At 35.3% G+C, this 7755-nt stretch overlaps 1 long non-coding RNA gene across 1 annotated transcript; it reads right to left on the reverse strand.

The window, feature by feature from the left end:
• Window positions 1-7019: 7019 nt before the first annotated feature.
• Window positions 7020-7426, reverse strand: LOC113310556. Its single transcript, XR_003341207.1, has 3 exons — window positions 7395-7426; window positions 7239-7288; window positions 7020-7052 (listed from the first exon to the last, which is right to left on the reverse strand). It is a non-coding gene; the product is annotated as an uncharacterized LOC113310556 (long non-coding RNA).
• Between the last annotated feature and the right edge of the window lie 329 nt (window positions 7427-7755).

Here is a 7755-nt window from a genome sequence, read left to right on the forward strand (position 1 = left end):
CTTGATATCCATGCCTCAACCATCTTACAAGATTATCTTCATACTAGGTTTCCCGAACCTAATGATGTCATGAAAAAAGTTCAGTCGTTAGAAACCCATCCTCTGGTTGATGTGGTTTGCCCAGGCTATGATCCCCAGATTGACTTTGTTTTCCCACCAAATAGTTTTCTTCCAACTGTGGGAACGTTTAGATTTCAAATGTGTCACTTATTAAGTTCTAAGACTAAGCCTAAGTACTTTAGGAAATTAGAATCGACACATTTGCTTCAGAATGACCACTACTCTGACTGTGGTCAACTATGTAAGTCATACCTAATTGACTTAGAGGATCCTAAATTATTTAGGTTATTTTGTGATTCCAGATTCTTATCTGAGTTTTTCCAGACTCTAGGACCTAATAATTTGAATCCTACCTATGAGGAAATGCATCCGAGGAAAATAGTCTATTTAGACCCCTTCATAGAACCTGAACCTGAACCGCAATTAGCGATAGTTATCCAGAAACTAGGTAAGGGCATGCTAGTCTTGTACATTTTCTTGGTTCACTGCAGTTTCCTTTTGTCAGCTCTTTTTGGTTTTAAAGACCCACAGTTATTCCGGCTATTGTTATACGGTACGAGTTGACTAAACCTTTTCTATGTCTGGCTGAAGACTTTAAACTTAGCACTTCTTGGGAGGTAACCCAAACTCATGCAACCAGGTAATATCTTTCCTTAACTCTTTTTCTTCGAATGGTAATAGTTTCTCCTTGTTCATGTTTTTAATTTTATCTTTAGAACATTGAGGACAATGTTAGGTTTAAGTTTGGGGGTATGGGAGAAACTTTTTAGTTGCAATAAATAAACTCCAGAGCCTAGAAATTTATGCCTATTGAGGATTGCACTAACTAATCTAAGTGGATGGAAGCATTTTGATTGTAGGAGTTTGAGGAACCAATCTGATTAGATGGAAACATCTAAAGAGTCTATTCATAAAAGCACAGAGCTCAGGTGTTAGAAATAACATGATAGTTTCACCATATCTCGTTGAGTCCTTTTCACTTCTATTTTTATTTTATTTTGTTTTTAAACTATGTTTCTCTAAAGTAATAGGTGGACAAAAAAAAAAGAGTTAAAATGAAACCTTCAAAAAAAAAAAAAAAAAAAAAAAAAAAAAAAAAAAAAAATAGAAAAAAAAAAAAAAAAAAAAAAAAAAAAAAAAAAAAAAAAAAATAGAAAAAAAAAAAAGAAAAGTTGAAAAAGAAAAGCAAATGAAAAAAAATGGTATACCAAAAAAAAAAAAAAAAAAAAAAAAAAAAAAAAAGAATTGAGACCAGACCATTTGACAAAGGAATAATTCAAATAAAGTCGACCACTGGTACCCTTGTATTGCCAGTTGTGTTGAACCTAGAGTTAGGTTATCGACCACATGGTATACCCTTGTATATGCCAATGTGTTGATATTAGTCAGACTAGTATCTCAATCCATTAGGATAGGTTCATTTGGCGGAGGCCTTCAGACAGATATGGGAACTCGTTCACTTAGTAAACATCAAACCATCTAGTTTTATATCCATCCATCTTCTTGATCTAACCATGTATAGTTTGACTCCGAATATGTCCATAGTGCAACTATCTGAGTAGAGCTCTGTCACTTTATATGAATTTTAGTATGCTTGAGTGCAAACTCGTGTACAGCAATTGGAATTTCGCATCAGGGTACTTCTTCTGTAGTCAATAAGTATGCCAACAAGGAGATTCTTTAGTGCCTTCCAAGGTTCTGCGTAGATAGCTAAGGTCTGGAGTACAGGTTTGTGGGTATATCTCTGGTAAGCCCTCCCGAGACTTTAACTCGGCCACTAGGGCCACCTAGGGTTTAAGCTTATTGCATACGCTAATGCATCGACGATGCCTGCGACAGTGAGTTAGGATTTTATTTTGAGTTTTGATTGCTCGGGACTAGCAAATAATAAGTTTGGGGTATTTGATAGACGCATTTATGTGTCTAATAGCTCCATTGTATATAGTGTTTTGCTCAATTTTTGTATTTTGGTTATTTTATATTTGTAGTGTTTCAGAAGAATAAGGATTTGCGGCGAAATTGCTGAAAATGCGGCGTTTGAACCTCCATTGATAGAGTGCCGGAAGCGCCCAGAAGTGTACCGGAAGTACCCCAGAAAACCCGGAGGAACCCCGAAAAAAGTGCGGAAAATGCCCAGAGGAAACTTGCTATATGGACCCTTGATTTTGGATAAGGGGTAACCTAATTACTAAGGGGTGACCCATTTCCAAGCAGTGCTAAAGGGACACCAGGTCTGGTTAAGGGGACACCATTCAAAGTTCAAATAATGGAATTTGGCGGGAAAAACTAATTTCAGTCTGATAATTCCTGTTGGATTTCTGGGGTTTTGAGGGAGATTAATCCCTGAAATCAATTGGGCTAGGCCTGTTAAGAATAAACAGATCGTATGCAAGTGATTTTATCGATCAACTTGGGCATGGAATGGCTGGGAGAAGCGATCAAAGTCCAAACAGAATACGTGTTCTCTGTGAAGTTTTCAATATATTTTTAGAGATTCGGGAGAGTTTACGTTGAAGTAAAGTGTATCTAGTCTTGTTTAAGGATTAGGAGAAGTTTGGAGCGTAAGAAATTGCCAGAAGAGCGGACAAAGCAACAGAAAAGAGATTTCTCTCTCAACTGCACGTGAAGAAAAAAGGGAGATAAACTCGGATTAATCGAGTTATTTGGACCCTATTGGTATATAAAGGCTGGTGGAAAGTGAGGAAAGTTTTATCAAGAGTGAGGGGTCGATTGGGAGGCCAGCAGAGAGGCGCAGGAGGAGTTGCAGGAATTGTACCCTGCTTGCTGCTGCCATTAACAAAGCTCGAGAACGACGAAGAACACACCAGCATAGACAGTCGTTTATCAACAGTGTCAACGACTAGCATCCGAGGGTCTTAAATAACGCGTCAACAGCAGCGTGAGGTATCGTTTTTACAGCAGTGGTATTCTATCGTTTCTTCTCTGGACTTAAAGAGGGTCGTAGTTTCACTGTATTATATTTTTTCACTCTTTTAATCATATTTTGAGCATCAAGTATGTATTTTAAGAACATGTTATTATAGTAGCTAAACCCCAATACTGGGATGATGGAGGAAGCTGTTTTTCAGCACATGTGGTTATTTAAATAATTCTTAATTCACTTTTTTGCACCGATTTTAATTGATTTATTTCAATTAATTACTTGTGATTTTGTTTGATGGAACATGCTTAGTCCTAGGGATTCTTGATGTTCCATGCTTATCATATACAAGTAATATTTTATGGAATCTAATTTGGCAAAGATAGAGTTAATACTTGTTTTATTTTGAGCTATAATCGCCTAGAATTATTTTCTGAGCCACTTGAATATGAAACACATTGGAATCCTGAGTCCTGGTTCCTCTTGATCTTGTGACAAATTTTGTACATATTTTTGTTTTTTAAATCTATTCAAGTCCGAGCATCGAATCCGTATTTACCGCAATCGAATTACTACAACACTGTTCTCCATAAATTTACTCCTCCGTCCTAAATCTCATCTCAATCTTAGTTGGACTCAACAACAAGACGATAAACAATATATGTAATATTAATATATGGAGTTTTTACTGTATGTCGGATCTGCATTTTATCGGGTTGTCTCCTCATAGATGTTTTGTTTCAGATATGCTGTTGTGGATTTTACTGGCCGATGATTTTGCTGTAATACCGAATCGGCTTAAAAAAGTAAGAGCCTGTTTGGTAGCATTTTCAAAAACAGTTTTCAAAAATAGTTTTCTACTGTTTTTAAAACAGACCCTTTTTCATTGTTTTCATTTTCTAAAAGCTGTTTGGTATGGCTGTTTTCAAAAACATATTTTTTAAAATTAGTTATATGTTAAAACTAACAATTCAAAAAGTAGTTATGAGCTTGCACAAGTGTTTTACACATAACAATAATTTTACATATTTGTACAACCAAATCTCTTCCAAATACTCCCTTTGGTACAGTCCCTACACAAAGCAAATACATATTGTTATTTACAAGCAAAATGAATAACAATAAAAAAGAAAATTTTACTGATATCAACATAAACCCATTACTAATTACTATCAAAAAAAGCAAATCACACAAAACCAAGCTCACATTAACATAAATATTGTGTCACAGTGTAACTTCAAGTTATAAATCACAACACTCAACAACCCTTAACCGAGTTCAGTTTCTAAGAAAAAAAAAAACATATTACAAACTCTTAAGCCACATAATTCTCCTTGATTCTTTCATTTTCTTAAAAATTCTCCTATAGTTGGGGTTTCTGAACTTGTCAATGGCTTTGAGATATACATCATCTTCCACTCCTTCCATGTTGTCCAATATATCCATACAATCTTCAATAGATGATATCTCGGTGCTGGTACAAAGAGGAGATGTTACTTCCTTATCCTTCTTACGTTCAACCTTCGCTTTTGTTACTTCAGCTTTAACTTTAAGATTTTCAGTCCATGCTACAAGTGCATCATTAAACCTTGATGATTTAGTCGCCTTTCGCTGAGGAAGATCAATAGAAAGTTCTAAAGCACGTCTCTATATGTTTGATTTTGTGTGTGATGAAGGGTGACTCGTGTCTTCAGAGCTAGCGGGTTCCACATGTACCCCTTTGCCAAGGAATTTTGTTTCCAAATCTCTTTCGGTGTCTGAGTCAGGAGGAGACCGTGTTGATGCATTAGACATGCTTCCAGATGCTGTTGTGCTATTAAATATCTCCCCAAGCATATAATAATTGTCTAACCCCTTTTTACGGAAGGTTTTGCACCAGGATATTTCTGCATTTGGGAATGTTACACATGCATTATACTCTTGACCTATATTATGTACCTATATTATGTACAAGTAAATATCTTAGTGTAAACATTTATGCGCATACCTTCAAGTAACGCTTCCAAGCATCATCACTTGCAGTGACCGTGTTTGCAACTGGATCCCAACCCATACCAGTATCACTCACTAACCTTGCAAATTCCCTATGCTCTATACGCAGTCGATTGAATTTAGATTTCAACTTAGGAATGCTGTATCTCTTACCAAACTTAGCAAAGAGAGCATTATCTATTTCTCCCCATTTCTTCTTCTCCAATGTAGTGGTTTGTAACCCATTTTTGGCTTCATCATGAACCAATTGAACAAAGTAATCCACAATATAATGTGGCCATGTGCGGATATCATCTACGTTATCATCACTTGATAGAGAAGCCATCTTTTTTTCTACAGAATACATACTGTATAAAACTTAAATCTCACAGGTATGCAAAATCACATAACTCGGAATTTTAAGGCAACAAGATTAAAAATATTATGCAAAATCAAAACATGTTTACTTAAATAGAAAATAAATAAATCATTGTGTTGCTTAAATAATTTATGCATTACTGTCCAGGCTTAGTGTTGTTGCTTCTCAATCAGTTGTAAAGCAAGAGAAATATCAAGCAACCTGCTGATTTAGTCATGAAAATGGTGCTACTGACAGTTACAACTAGTTGTTAATAAACTCCCAGATAAAATGACGTACGGATGATCCTAAAAATTCAGTGTAGTCCACCACATGGTACTTACGTAAGAAAAAAAAAGAATTGTAATAACAGTAGCCAGTAAGGATCCCTAGTTTTAGAAAATGTATCCATCTCCCATTCCCAAAAATCCCCTTCATAAGCTTAAGTGTAACTATCCCCATCTTCCTAAGTGAGCCTTCAAAAAGCCACAGTATAAAGAACACAAATGGCATATTTTTCTACCTACAAACATCCATGTTAAGTTGATTTATATGGTCAAGGAGTTGATGACAGTCAGCATGCAGTAGTCAATCACTGAAAAACCCCAGGCTCGAAGACTAATCGTAACTAAACTCAACGAAATCCAAGTACAAATGCTATCTAGTTTTGTTCAGGATCCAAGTAGACATATCTCGTACCCATGATTAGACATTGCCTGTAATACCCCAATTAACATAAGGCAATATGGGTAGAGTATGCAGTTGTTGATCATTTACAAAGAAATACACTAATAATAATTCATAAAAGATACAATTGCAAGTTCTTCTTGAACAACTCCTGCCATGGAGGGTTGGGCGGCTTTTCACATTTAATTTTACTTAAATCCACAAAAAAATTGTTAAGGGGAATGCTTATAATGCAAAATTAATGTGAAATTTTACTCACAACATCAAGGTCACATACTACAAAATTCCATGATTACAGAGTAATTAAGCAAAATTAAAGCGGAACTTGTACCTTACGACATTTGAATTTGTTTTTTTGGATATAGTTTGTTTCAGTCCTAAGATGGTGTATATTATTTCCTACCTTTCAGTTGTTTAAGAAAGAAGACATGCCCAAATTAGTTATCCCCATTGCTACACCGGGGTAAATTTGTACTTCCCCTGGTAGAAACACAAGCAGCTAAACCCATAGGAACAGTGTACATCAAGCTAGTGGTATGATGAGAATAGCAGTGGCAGCAACAACAATAGTAGGATTAGGAAAATACCCAGCCAAGACAATCATAATCTCATACCACCACCATTCAAGACAAATCCCTAAACAACTTGGTATAGCCAATTTCAACAATGGACCTAACCCACTAATCACATTCTTAAACCCAAATGTCCATTTTAATTTACATCTTCCCGATATGTAAATATAACCAGACATAAAAATCACCATATTCAAATTTGTTAACACTGATGCCATTGCTACACCGGGTACTCCTAATTTCATTACCATCACTAATAACATGTTTAATGGTACATGAAACAAAACAGCTAGAACTGAAAGTCGAACCCTGAACATGTAACATGGACTTTTATTTATGGAATATGACTAACAATATGTATTACAGAATCATTAAATTCTAGATTAGGAGCAATTTAACTGCCCAGATATGAGCGATAGATTACCTCGTATTCAACCTTGTGCTTCTGAGATTCTTCAAGAGGAACGTAGTACTTTGTAAGACGAGTTTTCCCTTGTCTGTTTTGCAACAATATGAATCGAATCTGCAGTAACATACAAACAATTAAAAGATGCAGGAATGGTGGTTTCTAATAACCGTATACCAAATCAATCAATACATTTGTTTCAAATCATATACCCATTATTCCAAAAGGGGATTAGCTAATAACCGTAGAGAAATCGAAAAGAAATCATACATGCAACCCAGAAATTGAAATAGATATTCATACCTAAAAATTGTTGCAAACCCTAGAACTTGATACCAAATCAATCAACCCATCTGCTTCAAATCATACACCCGATTAGTCCAAAGGGAGATTCACTAATAGCCTAAAAGAAATCGAAACAAAATCATGAAAATGATCATGAAAACAAAATCAACCCACCTCCTCTGGGAAATTCTCTGCTCGTTTCTGAAGGAAAAGAAGGAAGAAATGAAAACGATGAAATGTTGTTTTCATTTTAGGTGTTTTTGAAAACAAAAAACGAGTAAAAAACGTTTTTAGAAAAACCGCTACCAAACACGTTTTCTCATTGTTTTCTGTTTTCCCTGTTTTTGAAAAGTGAAAACTGTTTTGGAAAACACTACCAAACAGGCCTTAAGATTCTACCAAGTTTCTAGCTTGCAGTGAACTCATTTGACATAAAATTTGCTTTTGCTTCTTATTGATGGGACAGTTAGTTCTGTAACTATAGAAAATTTGTACAATATTCAAAATTACGAATTTTAGTTTCCGTACAGTTTTT

The sequence above is a fragment of the Papaver somniferum genome, chromosome 9, assembly GCF_003573695.1.
Source record: "Papaver somniferum cultivar HN1 chromosome 9, ASM357369v1, whole genome shotgun sequence".
Classification (NCBI taxonomy): domain Eukaryota; kingdom Viridiplantae; phylum Streptophyta; class Magnoliopsida; order Ranunculales; family Papaveraceae; genus Papaver; species Papaver somniferum.